A 15,505-nucleotide genomic window follows, 5' to 3' on the forward strand; every position below is an offset into this window, starting at 1 on the left:
GTGCGCATGCCAAACATTTGCTACACACTCATGCATTTCCATGGGTTCTGACAAACTACTGAGCACTTGTCCGTCAACACTTTCAAAGTTTCTATGGATGACAGTATTACCCAATGAGAAGCCTGTTTTCTAATAAAGTCAGTGCATGGCTGCAGTATTACAGGCCAGCCTGGTAGCATCCGGAAACAGAACATATCTACTCAAAGTATGTCACTTTCTTTCCACGCGAGGCTCGCATACTACTGCTAATGACAGATGCAAAAGCAATATAAATAGAACGATTGAAACATTGCAACCTGAGAGTGTGGGAACATTGAAAATGACCAGAACGTGAGATACTGATCTCCCCAAGATACTAAGTATATGTCTAATATTGTCCCTCAGTCCCGAGCTCTCTCGGTGTGCCCAGCTCTCTCTCTCCAACAAATCCTGTGCCTCCGCCCAACTCGACCAACCCATCCATGCCCCAGGTCAGTCTCTCCCAACCCTGTCGGCCCTACTTTCACCCTTTCACCCTGCCCTGTCGTTTTCTGTGAGGGCACCCATCTCCCTACCAATGGTGCTGGGACAATTTTGAGAGTGGGGATGCTGGCAAGTGATATCACCTCGCTAAAGGCTCAGGGATGTGTAAATGCAAAAGCGAATGACATTATTAAAGTTTTCCTGTTTACTGCGGTGTAGCAGTGCAAAGCCCAGTAGTGCATTTCGGATCAAATGTTAACAAATGCATTGCTAAAATGTGTACAGTACGTTATTGTCCAAAAATGTGCTCATGGATCGGGATTCTAATCTGTGACAAAATATTCAACTTTTTCTTAGCATAAATTTTGTCCTAAAACCTGGCAGAATTTGTAGGGGGAAACAACACAATATTGTGAGATCTGCAGCTTGAAAGAGACGAAAACGTACTATCATGGTATCCCTCATTCTCAGGTGTAGGACTCGAAATGGATAGGTAAAAACACACTAGGGAATGATCACACTGCAGTTGTCTTTACAGGGTGCGGTATTACCTCCTCATATACTGCAGGTCTCTTAACTCCTTAACCGCAGCGCAAATTCTGCCGCGGTGCGGGAGTTCTATTAGGTGGGCGGGGCCGTGTCGCCCAATGGAAATGTGCAGCACTACCGAGGTAGTGTTTGTGACGGCGGTTGGCCGAAGCGCGCATGCAACAGGTTAATGAAGCCCATGGTGTTTCAATGGTGTTGACATGTTTTTTTAAATATTTGAGAAGTTTAGTTTGTAAACCAAGCAGGTGTTTTTATTTATGTGTGCTATAAAACAGAAGCATGTTGAGGCATTCTTTTACACTCTGCAGTACCTCAGCAAAAGTCAGGAGGGTCAAGTTACAAAATGACTTCACTTTTGACTCAGAGAAAGGAAAAGTAAACATTTTGTTCAATGAATTCCCAGTAGCTGGTTAGAAGAACCTATCTGACTGTGGTTGGAAAACGTTAGACATTGCAAGATAAACATGCACAGGCCTCTTTTTGTTAATGTTTCGAACTTCAAGGCAGTGGCAGCTCCTCCGCTATAGCGAGTACCGTCAACCCACTGTATTTAAGCAGTGCAAAGTATGAAACATAAAAAGATAATAACTTTAAATTATTACCATTTTATGCTTTGTGTCCTGCTGCTTTGCGGGAGGGCGGGTGGGCGGGGCTGCTCTATGCTCAGCGCAGGGGAGGAGAGGTTTGCCCACTCTTAAGCGTGCAATGACTGGTCGGTCCCCCCGGCCGCCCAAACCAATCATGCTCACTTTCCACGCTCTCCATGCAGGCTGCATTACAGCCTGCATGGAGAACATGCCCACCCCTACAGCCCCTGCATTGCAACGTTGTGATTGGCTTAGGGGAGGGCGCCTGGCTGCCTTCCTGTTCCTGGAGTCGGAGACAGGAGAACAGGAGCAGAGACGCGGGACGCATCACGCAGCATAAAGGTAAGTTTCTGTTCTTTTTTTATTCCCCCGTGTGACCCCCCTTTGTGGCCCCCCTTGCGATCCCCGCTCCTGCCCACCAACACACTAACCATGCCGGCAGCCGCTGATTCAAGGTGATGTTGGGGCGCTGAAGAGCCTCCACACCCTAGTTTTAGTGTCACTGAGAGTCCCTCCCAGTCTTTGTCTCGGTCACTAATCTTCACATCTTGCTGTTTTCCGCCTAACCCTGTGCTCTTTCTCCCACCGTTGTCTTTTCAGACCTACTCGCCGTCTTACTCTCTCTCCACGCGTTCTGCTTTGTCCCCCGTATCCGGATGCCACAGAAGTATTCCAACCTGAATGGCTGGGCTGATGCCAGGGCTTGATGTCATGTTTTAATTGATCCATACATCAGCAGATCCATCACTGTATGCTAACAGTCTGCCAGATACTACATAAAAGAAGTAACTTGGCCACATTTCAAAGACAAACCAACAAACTTTAATTCTCCTAAACAAACTGTGTCCCCTTTGTTTGTAAAAAGTAATTTATTATTAATGTATATTATGTAGCATATTGCTTTCTTTAATGTATATCCAGTAACACGTGGCAGATTAAATTAAAGTTCTTTATTCTATTTTTTTTCAGAAGAAAGGCCAACCAGGCCATTCCTCCTTAAACAAAGAAGTATTTAAAAGCAACATCTGGAATCCATAAGATGATACAAAGGGTGTCTGGAAGCTGAAAAAACAAAATTTCTAATTTTAAATTGCACATTTTTATTAAGGAAGCCAGGAATAACAAGCATTGGTAAAGCCAATAGTTCTAGCCTCTAGGACCTATTAGCTCTGCCAATAGTCTTTAGCAATACAGTACAATATCCCCGATGCTGTGCAGCATGGCTAAAGGGTAAACATAAAATAAAGCCACTACGATACATCTGCCCACTTTATTTTGTAGGTTCTGCGTAAGATGGATACCTGTGCCCGACAAACGGTTCCTTCAAGGTTTCATTCTACAAACAATTTACACTGGTAAAGGCGATTGAATAGTCAATAGACAGGTCAATTCCAGGGCAAGTACATACGAAGTTTGTTGAGTCACCAGGAGCGAATCAATTATCAATCTGTTGACTCCTGATTGACTGGTTTCATTATAAGCTGTCTTTGTGCCTTTGTTTAAAGATCACCTTCATCTCACTAAATATATTCACTTTGCACCTTGGGATCACCTCACAGAGCAGCACTTAGTGGAGATTCTCTTGTATATTATGATAAACTTTTCTGCTATAACTTTTATTCATAAAGTGCTTTTTCTCCATGTCTCCAAATATTTTGAATAATTTATAAGTTTAGAGTACATTTATTTGATTTTCTGAGGATTCATTTACAATCATTTACCAGTGCAAATAGTTTGTTGAATGAAACCTTGAAGGAACTATGTTGTCCATACTTCTATTTGACCGAATCCTTCTCCGGTCAGCTTCTAAAGCCTGTTTAGCATTAGAACAAAATAACATAGGCTCCATTTTATTTTATTTTTACTTACCCATCAGAGTTAGAACAGTAAATAAAACCTTTGAAACAGCACAGTGAAAGCATTTTATTTTTTGTGCCATGGGTAGGGAAAGCAACACAGAGGATATGGGTAACGAAGAAAGAAACATGGTAGGGTGAAGCGACAGCGTGGGGGGGGGGGGGTGCAAATTGGCGAGCTCAGGTGGGTGAAGCAATATTGAGGGGTGGGAGAAGCAACACGGGTGAGAGAGAAATGTGGAGTGTGGGGGTAGAGAAGCACAAGGGCGAGTAAGAGAAAAATCGAGCTCTTGGGGGAAACACAAGGGTGAGAAAGCAAAGTAGGGGAGAAGCACACAAGGGCAAGCACAACACTGAAGGGGCGGGGGAGAAGCACACAGGCAAGCGTAACATAGTGCAGCAGATGGGGGGGGGGGGAAGAGTAGTACCTGAGAGAGACAGCTGGAAAACACATGCACTCTTAAGGAGCACTTGAACAAAAGGAAAAAAAAGTAGTGTTTTAAAATTGAGCAGTGGAAGGACAAGTAATGTGTCTATGCTCCACGGGTTCGGACAAACACAGGAAGATAAGGTAAAGATCACACATGTGGACGAATAAAAAGCAAGCTAAAGAGAGAGACAAAAAAGACAATCAATGGTAAGCAACTGGCAGACTCTAAGCCTACTGTAAGCTGACCATATGTTCGTTTTTCAACAGACAGCTTGAGATGTCTGCTATGCAAGACTTACAAATTATGGGCAACGCAGAAAGCAGGACTCAGCTGTGTGTATTTGATCTGCGCTTCCATAACTTGATATTTCACAGACTCCAAGAAGAACTAAATGACTAAAATGTGACCCTCTATTTGTCTAGCCCTTAGCATTATGCGCAGTATGTTGTTTTTAATTATGGAATGTCCCACTCAGTGTAATTCATTGAAAAACAGCCCCATGCTCTCGCTGGGGCATAATGGGAGGATTTTTCTGTAATCTGTCAGGATGAGCAGCTGCAGCACACTACCTCTAACCACCCTTGTCCAAACACTGGCTGCTGCTCAGGCTTGAAAAAAAGCAGAGAAATAAGTCTGGGAAAGGACACGCCACAGCACACTCCATGGTCTGGGAACTTTCTGCTTCAGTTATACTGGGGCTGGAGGTCACAGCTGAAGACAAACAAACTGGATAGGAGGCCTTTCAAATGCGGGCTTTTAATAGCACAGGGCAAAACACAACAATCTGTCGGGATTCTAAACAAGCATTTGCAATGGAATAGATCTTGCATTCACGAGACTGTGAGCTATTGGCACTGTAAATGCCAATAGCTTAAATTCTCGCAAATACGAGTGCTAGTGAATTGCACATATTGTTTGTTTCCAAGCACCCCATGCCACGCTTGCACTTAATAGAAGCCACGCCCCTTCCTTTAGACGAGCTGTGTCTAAAGAAAGGGGCGTGGCTCTATAAGTGCACACGCGGCGTGGGGCGCTAGGAAACAACCCACCCCAAAAACATTTGTAAAGCAATAGGTTTTGCATTTGTGAGAGTTTAAATTCTTGTCATTTACAATTCCAATAGCTCAAACACTCCTAAATGCGAGACCTATGTCATTGCAAACTTGCGGCCACCATTGTCCCAGCTGCTTGGAAAGTGAAAGTGTGCATGGCGTGCTGAATACAGAATGCCTCGCAGAGCAGCGCATGTGCTGCTCTGGCTCGACCTAATAAAAAAACATCTGGCAGTAAAAGTCAATAGAACAAAACAGGGTTTAAGTGGGGCTACATTTCACCTAAATATTGGAATTATGTGGCAAGGAGCTGTGCGGCAGGACTGACTAAATGATAATAGAAAAAATAAAATCAAGAAAATAATTTTCCTTAGACTAAACTTCATACTATCCAAAACATTCCTGTAAATTTGTATTGGTCCTATGTTCAGAAAATGTCAACATACTTTTTCAGTCCATCATGGTTAATTTTTGTCTACAGTAACATGGCATTCATCATTACCAGTAAGCAGTTTGGGTCCCAAGGAATGCTAAATACTGGTTTAAAAAATATGTACTATCTTTGATACTATATGAGAGATTCTGAATTACAGGCCCTACAAAGAGACCTTCATGGACTGATGTGTTCTTGAGGAGACTACCTGATCATATTCAAAAGCATCTCTGTATGTCTGTACTGGTGCATTGCTCACGCCTTCAAAAAATGTCTACATGCTCTCAGTCCATTATCATTTTTAATACTTGTTTGCAGAGCTGGGATATCCATCATTACTAGAAAATAGCTTGGGCTCCAAAGAAATGTCAAAAAATCTTATTTTAAAAAATCTGTAATATCCTTGATATAAAATGGCAGATTCTGTAATAGAGGTAATACGAAGTGATCTATAGAGATTGAGGTTATGCTACGGTTTAAAATGTAGATAACACAGGGAGTATCTACTCCAAAAAATATATTCTTCACATTCCAAGATGCCAGGATTTCTGTACCCAATTCACATCTCTTAGTGTAAATGTTGCTGCCTAACATTCAGGTCTCTAGAGACAGTCTAAAATCTGGCATTCAATTTCCTGCGTACCTAGACATACATCAACCACCCCATCATGTTGCCCACTTTAGCCAGAGGGTTTAATTAGAATACTCAAATATAATGCTTTATCGTTGCTTGATGATGCAGCTTCCTTTATGTTCTTATATGAAAGTCATACTTTTGCCTCCCATACACACTTGTATCCCCCAAAAATTAAATCTGAGTTCACAATGTCATTAAAGGTGTATAAAGCATCATTGGGTAACTGTGGTGTTAACCTAGTTTAGGGTATACAGCCACTGCACTACTCCGGTACAATGGAACTTCCAGAGCAATTTGTTTATCTCATTAAGTATCAGATACCTCAATCATACCATTCTCTGATGGTTCAGAAACACTCCTTAAAGTCTACATACTCTCAATATTCAAATTCAGGATTTCCTCATCAGCAGAATCAACACTTACATTTTTTCCCCACCTTCTTCCATTGATTCAGTTTAATTTTATTTTTAATTTAAATTTATGATGAACTTTTATACAGCTACCCATTTTGCAGCATAATCGAGACAGGGTTTGGGACAAAATATAGGATCAAATTTAAGTGCAGTTGCTCAGACCGATTACCATCATTGCTTGTTCCTCTATTTCCTCTTGTCACTACATGGCCAACTTTCCCTGAGAAAAGGGTTTTAACTCCTGGCTAAACTAACATTATAGTTGGGTATTAAAATGAGACAAGACCTAACATTTAAAAAAGCACTGATATACATCAGCTATAGTTAAATTAAATATCTGCAACTTGAATTCCATTATTCACTGCTAATGACCTCGCATATTACCCTGGGGATAGCCGTACTCATTAGCAAATTGTATAATATTGCTCTTTAAATCTAATGAGTGATGTTATCAATGACATAATTTAACTCATCATGAGTGATGTAATATCCGAGGTTATACGCAATACATGATTAGCAGCAAGTTAGAGTTACTTGACTTTTTGACTTATTCTAAATTGGCCCAGCACTCAACCCTACTCGAGCGCCCAATCCCTGCTACCCATGTCCGATCAGCCCCTGTAGCCTCGAGGGCCAGGCCTTTCACACAACTCCTAGCAAAAGGCCAAAGCTGCTGCACACAGCCTCCACCCATGCGCAGTGGGGGTTAGCCACTGGGGCAGCACCCCATACTGGGCAGAAGTCCCTTTAAAGGTGCACAATCACCACCGCAAACTCTGCCTACCAAAATGTTTACTGTTTTAAAATTAAGGAATTGATAAGTGACTGAGAAGACTCCTTCTTCACAACTAAAAACAACACTCAAATTCACCAGTTATACACAACTGACCTAAGTGTGTTTTTGGTTTTAAAACTGCAGTTCTTTTATTACAGAACCTATGTATATCTTCACTTTAAGCTTTGCTTTTTTCAGTGAATTTCTAGGGCGTTTTAAACATGTTAAAATCGTACTTAATTATAACCCTACTTTTTAACGTAAAGTAATATCTTCAGGCTTTAGCTGTGAATGGCATGGTTGTGGCTGCATTGCCTTCGGCCATGCACATTGTGGTGTTGGCCTCAGGTTCTGGCCTGTGGCCAAGCCCTTTACACTTCCTCTCTCAAGCGGCCAACCCGCAGCAGGTGAACAATGCACCACAGATCCCTACCATATGTTAGATTTTATTTAAAACAGTTTTTGTTTCGGTCCCAGGTGACTTCACGCAAGTGCATGGGGTCCGTTTTGGCACTCACAGGAGCCCTGCAGGACCGTAGCTACTGCCCAAAAATATTTTTTTTTATTTTATCACCAGGGAAGGTCTATCTCTGCCACTGACACAAGGGGTAGGCGGACCCTCTACCCTACCCCTTTACATGTTTTGTTTCATAATTTTTTAGGACTCATTGACCAAGTTTACAAGGCCTGTAATGGCGGGTGCAACATTTCTCGTCATGTTGTGGCCAGCGAACCACAGCTCTCGGTTCAGCAGGACCATTCTTAGTCCCATGGATCCAGCCAACCTGAACACTTTATTTTGCAGTTTTTATTTACTGCGGGAGAACTACGGCGCTAGATCTAGCTATTTTTTACCCTTAATTTCTCTAAAATGTCTTAACAGATTTACAATAAATCAAAAAAGCATGCTCTCTGGGTAAAAATCGAGCTTTCTGCTAAATTTAGTGAAACTCCGTTCAGCCATTTTTTCTTTATCCTCTAATTCTAGCCACGGAAATTGTATGGGTGAAAAAAAGTATTTTGGGACTGTCCTCTTTGTTGAATCCAGCTTCACGGATCACCCTGAAACTTTCCAGGAAGAAGCGGAGATGGATGATTTTTAGTTTTTTTAAGTTTTGCGAAGATTCATCAAACAGCGCTAAATTTATCAGCAAAACATAAAAAGGCTTTCCTATGGAAACTACTGCCACTTTGCAACACCCACTGACTAAATTTACATTATATGAAGTTCTGTTTCTCTATTAAGATCAATATCTAGTCACCTTCACAAACAAGCATTGGCATTGCCAATAGGTCTCGCCTTTGGGGCGTTATAAGTGTTTAGCTAGATATATTGACTTTGCCAATGTCTTTAAGCTATGCTGAGAGAAGTGTGACAATAAAATCTGTCCTGAAAGCTGTGTCCCCGAGCCCCCCCCTCCAACAAATTGGTCTTTCACTAATCCGGGCTTGACTCACGTGCAGTGCTGTAAAGTACACTGAAGACGGCACTAAGCACTTTATGAAACTTACGAAATAAATAGTCAAAAAATGATATGAACTATCTAGGCTAAGAGCATAACAAACTTAACAAGATTTATAATTCTTCATACATTTCTCATATTTCTGGACAAAATAATTTTATTTTGCACACTATCCATCAAATATGCATCATATGGGCAAAGTCCATGATAATCAGTTTGAACTTGTTGCACTCTGCTGAAAGAATGGTTGCAGCTGCACAGAATACCGGCTTACATGCTTGATGCCCTGCCTGAATTTTAAACGGTGTGTGAATTAAATGTAGTTATTATTTCCACTGATACCTTAATTGAAATCAGCCCAGCGGTTAGCTCGAAGGTGCAGAGTAGAGCTGGGTCTTTTTCAGGAGAGTTTGTTGCGGGAGCTGGGTAGTTCCCCTATCCTTGAGAAGTTCCCTGAGGGTTGAGGTGAATTTGCAGAGTTATGTCAGCGAGGTTTCTGATGTCGAGTTTAGATGGTGCAAGTCATGAACGAGTGGCATTGGAGGAGCTATGTAATTGAATTTGAGATGAGGTGCTTTAGTAGAGCTGTGGACTAGCCACTGGTCCTGAAATAGCATGGAGTGCGGTAGGCCGGAGATCAAGACGTATCCGCGAGGGCACATTCCTGCTGCTGAAGTAGCATGGAAGACTGGAGGTGCTGACAGGACTGAGTTCAGGAGCCAGGCCAGGAGTTGTGGTGGGCGGGGCGGAGCAAGGAGCAGCAGGAGGTGCTGCAGCCCAGCTCTTAGTTGTGATGACAACAGGCAGATTCCTTGCACTTAAGGTCACCATTCTCTACTCGTCTGGTGGGAGCAGGGGAGAAGAAACAGGGACGGGAAGGTGAATGGGAGGGGAGAAATAACAGGGAAAGTGGTTTGTTCAGCCTGTATTTGCTGAAGGTGCATATGCAGACTCATATGCAGAAACCTGTAGACACTACACCATCTTTTCCGCATACGAGGACTTGGGATCTCTAAATGAAGAGTTGCAGAAAACAATGAGTGCAAGTGGTGGTGCGATGCCGATGCAATTATCTCCTTTGCTGTACCCACCCAGCATGTCATCAAAATTCATGCAAATATATCATGAGCTAAAAATAACATTTCCTGGCCAAAAGCAACAGCCAGCAAGAAGGGGTTAGTTAGCAATGTTAGCTGCATTATCACAATGCTAGTACCAGCTTACTTGTAGGTAGTTTACAACAGCAAAATAACGTTGTGCGTTCTAGGATGTTGACTATAGCAACCCTGCCCCATAATGATTAAACTGGGCCTCGCTTACGAACTGATAAAGCATAACTAGGTGAAGCCTATCAGTTAAATGATGTTCCTATAACGGTCATAGTGAAGTAATTCCCGATGCCACTTGTGTTTTTAGGTAACAAGAGATGCTAATATTACACTTACCATCTATAAATTAGAAATGGAAGGTGCAAAACCTTTATATTTGATTTGTGTCTTCCCTGCTGCTCTGCTAGTATGAGTGTTAGAATGCCTGATGACCTTGTGGAATGTTTGGTGCCTGGCTTGTGTGTGGAGTGGCAGTTGTTGGCAGGCAGGCTGAGTGGCAGGGAGACTGCTCCTGGTGGGATTACTTTAGATCTCCCTATCTTATTCTAATGAGCTTAACCTGGAACTAAGCTTTAATGAATCCAACCTATTTTATACACCTGGCTCAAAGGACTTTCAATTGCCACAAAAACGACTTTCAAAATCTAGATGTCTTTGTAATGTAGCTACTTTAGAACCAACTCTTCTAAATTCTGCTTTGCCCTTGTTTGTTCTAGTTCCCCAACTGTACTCTATTACAGGCTGAGCATAGGCAAGAGACAAAACCCAAGAGTTGGAAAATATTACTTTTGAGGTGATTCGGTGGCTATTAATCACTAGGCCCTCCTACCCCCATTGTCATCGGGTTTCTGCAAGGTCATGCCTCGATGGGTTAATTTGTTATTAAAATGAAGGCAATGGGTTTTGTGCATACTCACAGAGAGGAAGGGGGTGTCGGAGGGCAAGATGTACACTCCCGCTGGTTGTACCAGACATGCTAACTAGTTGTGAAAGCAATATCCATTGCGGTAACAGATTTATAACAGGAGAGAATTTAAGGGCTACGTTAAAAAAGTCACCTAAAGGTAACTTCATATTTATTGCTGCAGTTAAGAGAAGCTGTTTTAGACTGCATTGCTGACACCTAAAGATTTCACTGCGTAGAAGCCGCATTCCTGAAAAGAATTCCTAGCGCAGAAAGCAATCATTTAAGTAGGGGATAAACAATACCTGTACTGTGCATCCAGAGTTACAGCACAAACTGCATTGTTGGCACAGGATACAGTTCAAGCAAAGGAATGGCACAAAAACCTACGAATAAGCCCAAACCGTTTAAGGAGTCTGAATAAAAGACTGCTTATTAACATGCACTCTGAGCAGGTAAAGCAACTCCCAGTGCCAAAGAGAGGGGGTGGGGAAGAAACACACAGCCGACTATTGCCCCATTGTGTATAAATGATTAACTTCATCCAAGATGCCTCTGTTCTACTGGGCGTAATCTAAAGTAGGAGCAAACACCAGGATAAGACACTTCCTCAGAACTGAAGGAAAGCTTTGTGTTCATCATAGTATTAAAAAGCCAGTACAGAATATTTTAATTGACAATGGTATTCTTCCCAAGTTTTCTACATCTTAGACTTTAGTACTGTTTTTGAAATCCTTAACTTGTTTAATGTATTCTATTCTCTATTACTCCACGGGGAGAGAAAATGCAGGCCATGGTATCCCTCTACCTAGATTTTACAAGTTACAATTGTTGCTCAACTTCTCCCTGGATTTCACTCGTGCCCCAGCTTCCTCCTCCCCTTCCTCACCTCCCCAGTGAAGTGGTACATGCTCTGGAGGACAGTTTCTCTCCAATTAGGGATAGGGTAATGAAGAAGGGGGTTCAGCAGACTTTTGTCGGATTGGATTTTTCCTCTTTAGAAAAAGGCTTCCGATAGCCGGTCTCCTAAAAAATACTGATGTAGGCAACAACTGAGGGCTGATCAGAAAGGTTATAGGTGATGTGAAGTTAAGCAGAGGAAATCTAATATTGAGAAAAATAAACTGGCTTGCAGTATTGTGCGCAGAAGGTTTTAGAAAATGCATTGTTTTTATTATACTACTAAGACCATTCTGAAAGCTAAAAACAACTCTGCCTCCTCGCTTTTCATAATATTTAGACAATATACCTCTCTCTGAAGCATGGAAGTGATTCAACACTAGACAGCAGAAACGCTAGCCTTGTTTCCTCATCCGAATACTGTGTGCATAAGAAAATCAATTCTCATTCTTAATGTGGGTTCAGAAAGAGTCACATTACAAGAGGCCATTCTCGAGTTAGAAATCTGAAGATCCAATGGTTTGCCTCCTTGTCACATGTGACGCTTTAGATCCCCCTATAGACCCATATCCTGTTCCTGTTATGAAATGCTTAACAACACATGCCTTTGTTAGGTAAGATACCAGGAATGTTAACGTTTATTGTAGCTATGTCATTCCAAAAACAATCCTGTTCTGCTTCATAAGGATCAGATAGCCTCATATGTCCTCATGTCAATAGACAAAGGGCATCCTGTGGTACTAACTTTGTTGTACAAGAAAGCCAACTTTGTTACTATGGATCATTCACTACTGATGCTTTGGGCCAATAAGGTGAAAGGTATTACTGGAGGTAGCTCCCCAATGGCTGTGGTCATTCCACAATGGGACTAAAATAGGACTATGGGATGCCTCATGGGATCAGGTCACATGGGGTTACCTTTTGACTAGTAAGTGTGGACGAGGCATAGCACGCCTTAAAAGGGACCAAAACAAATGAAGTGATGATTGGAGAGGAAGTGGCAAAAGGTCTATCATCACTGGAAGCTGCCCATCAACAACGGCTTAGGCTGTGGCTAATGCAGGACCACTGAGAAAAGTCAGAAGAGGTTCAATAAAGATGTAAAAAAAGGGAATGGGAGAGACCTGATAAGCTCCTAAAATGAATGCAAAAGCTGATGTGAGCAAATGCCATTCCCTCACTGTTGCACTTTTGAAAATAAAGCATTCAAAATCTGTCTTACTCCTAGGCCTGGCCAAGAGCACTCCATGGTCCACCATGCCAAAGATTACACACAGATCCAAAATCGCCAGCATAACCAATGCACCTTAGTCTGCGAGCACTATAAATTCCTTCAAAACAGAAGTAGGGCAGACTCAGTTTCATGGAACGTACCTCCAATCACAAATGGTCCGATAGTGTATTAAGTTCTCCATAAAACTGAAGCTGCAAGGTCACTATTTTTCTGCATCTTTAAAACCAATGTAGTAATTGATGCTAGTGACTACAGAAACCGATGTGTAAACGAAGAGAATAATTAGCCATCCAAAATATAGAGCAATGCCGGGCGTGGGCCTTCAGAGTTGGTAAGACTTTTTGGTAGGTATTCATAATTCATATGTGCCGCATATTTTTCTGTGCAAAATAGTTTTTTTAAGTTAATATTTTTCAAAAATTTGGGAAATTATCCATAGATCTGCAAAAATTGATTCCATAATATTTTCCGTATTTACAAAATGCTTCTCTAAAACTGCACTTTCAGATCAAGGAGGAGAAAAACCATGCAGTGAAGTGGCCAGAAGTATCAGAAAAGAAGGAGGAATGACTGGTACACGAAAAGTGCAGTTATCAACATGGGCTATCAAAATTGCCAACCCACTTATCCTAAGACACCCCGCAGAGCTTTCTCCAATGGTCTACAATGGAAGGAGGCTGTGTGGTGCTCACTAGTCCATAGACTGTACATGACAGACTGGTTTGTTCTCCAGGAGTCAATGGCATACCAGAGCAACCGACAATACGTTTTTTGTGGGAGCTCGAGGATCAGAAACATGTCAAATAACTTGCTTTGGAAACATTCATGACTGTTAACAAATAAAGACTGTAAATGCATTTTCATGTATTCATTTACACAGAATTGGGCAATATATTCATATCTTTTTCAATTGTCGCCACTGCAGATTTTCGTTCTTTTCCTGCAACAAAAATCCAGATTTTAAAATATTTCTATACAAATTGCTCTAAAAACTTTCAGTGCACACACTGGTAAGGGAATTATTGAAGGGTTGGTGAGAGCCAGCCCACCCTCCATATCCTTGTGGGCGAAAGAACTAGACAGGTGCATGCAGGCGGAGACGGAGGTCTTTGTAGCCAGGGGATGCCCCAAAAAATGGGATAAGAAGTGGTTAAAGTGGAATGTCTATCGAGGAGATATATGTGTGTCCCCCGTGGTAGAGTTAGAGATGCGTAGAAATGTAGACCGACAAAGAATATATTGATGTATATCTGACGATGACCCTTGTAAAGACTAATATGAGTAACCTGATAATTGCCGCTCAATACTTTTTGCACACGTCACTGAAATCAATAAAAAGATTATTTAAAAATTTTTTTTTACTTTCAGTGCCACCCCACACTTCCTCTCAACAGGCCAGGAAAGAAATGTGAAAAGCATCAGTGTCCTCCTCACTTAATTTACAGCCAGATTACTAAAAAGTATGAAACATAATAAAGAAACTAATCTAAATGACATAACATAGGAGCCGCCACTAACAGTTATAGCATCAAGCCATAAATAATAATCACATGTTCCAACAGCATATGCAACCAACACTTTATAACATATTTTACTGCTGATCTTATGCACATTTAACAAGAAATAAAAACATCCAGGCATGTCGAGTGAATGGAAACATAATATAAAACACGTGTTCTCTTTCGAATTCAGCTATGATCTACATAAACATTTTTTTAAATATTTTGACACCAAACAGATGATCCAGGTTAGTAAATCCATTAAAGGAGGGGGTTACAACTTTAAATGAGTTGCACTTTTAAAAGCCCCTTTTTGTGGTGAAGTGGAAACATGTGTCAATTCAATTATGGTTTGGAGGAGGGGGGATACAAAGCACAGACACCTAGAGAGGGAATTGATACGAGTGGATTTGCAACTTGACGTTCTTCTAGATTCATTTGATGTACATTACTCCATCAACAAATAGTTGGATCCAGAAGTGTTTATTTACAAAACGTATTTCCTGCTCGTCAGTCAGCCTGTCTCAGTCAGCCTGTCTCACTGTGACATTGACCGTAAGTCTACAACGGCCCCTAGAGTTTAGACGCCCATTCATAGGTAAGAGCCAAGCAGGAAGGCCGCTCTTCCAGCTAGGGCACAGGGCAAGAATACTGTAGTGAGAAAGAAAAAAAATAATTCTAAATGTAAAAGAGAAATACTATGGCTGCTTGAAAGAATGCGTTTAACAAGATAGCGAATGTATAATTATGGTAGCAGTTCTAGCTGACTTTTTCATAGACGTTGTACTGTTCTTTACGGGCAGGCGAGACAGCACTGTTATTGTATCTGGTTCACATGAAGGGTTCACGAAGTGTTTACAATGTGACAAAATAAACAAAATTAAATACTTCTTATTTGGGGTGATTGGCTCTTTACTTCAAACACGAGTACTTTACCCATTTTCAAAATAAATCAGCTACCACAGAGCTAAGGAGGACACTTGCAGTCCAATTCAGATGTCCCATTCCCACAGCCAGTGCAGTTACGCAGGTCCATCATGAATATCTACATTTCCCATAACTGCCCTAACACTAATCTTTTCACTTTATAGACATATGCCATGCCATCGTAGATATGAGCCTTTCCAACGCATCCACCAAGACACTGTTGCATACTTCAACTCTGTTGCATACTTCAATTGCAGGAATAAACCATACTTGA

General features: G+C 41.6%; 1 protein-coding gene across 2 annotated transcripts in view; it reads right to left on the reverse strand.

Annotated features, from left to right (window-relative positions):
• Nucleotides 1-15,505, reverse strand: part of MARCHF3 (membrane associated ring-CH-type finger 3) — a 313,528-nt gene that overhangs the window by 80,932 nt on the left and 217,091 nt on the right. The window lies entirely within an intron of this gene.

The sequence above is a fragment of the Lissotriton vulgaris genome, chromosome 3_1 (genome assembly GCF_964263255.1).
Source record: "Lissotriton vulgaris chromosome 3_1, aLisVul1.2, whole genome shotgun sequence".
Classification (NCBI taxonomy): Eukaryota; Metazoa; Chordata; class Amphibia; order Caudata; family Salamandridae; genus Lissotriton; species Lissotriton vulgaris.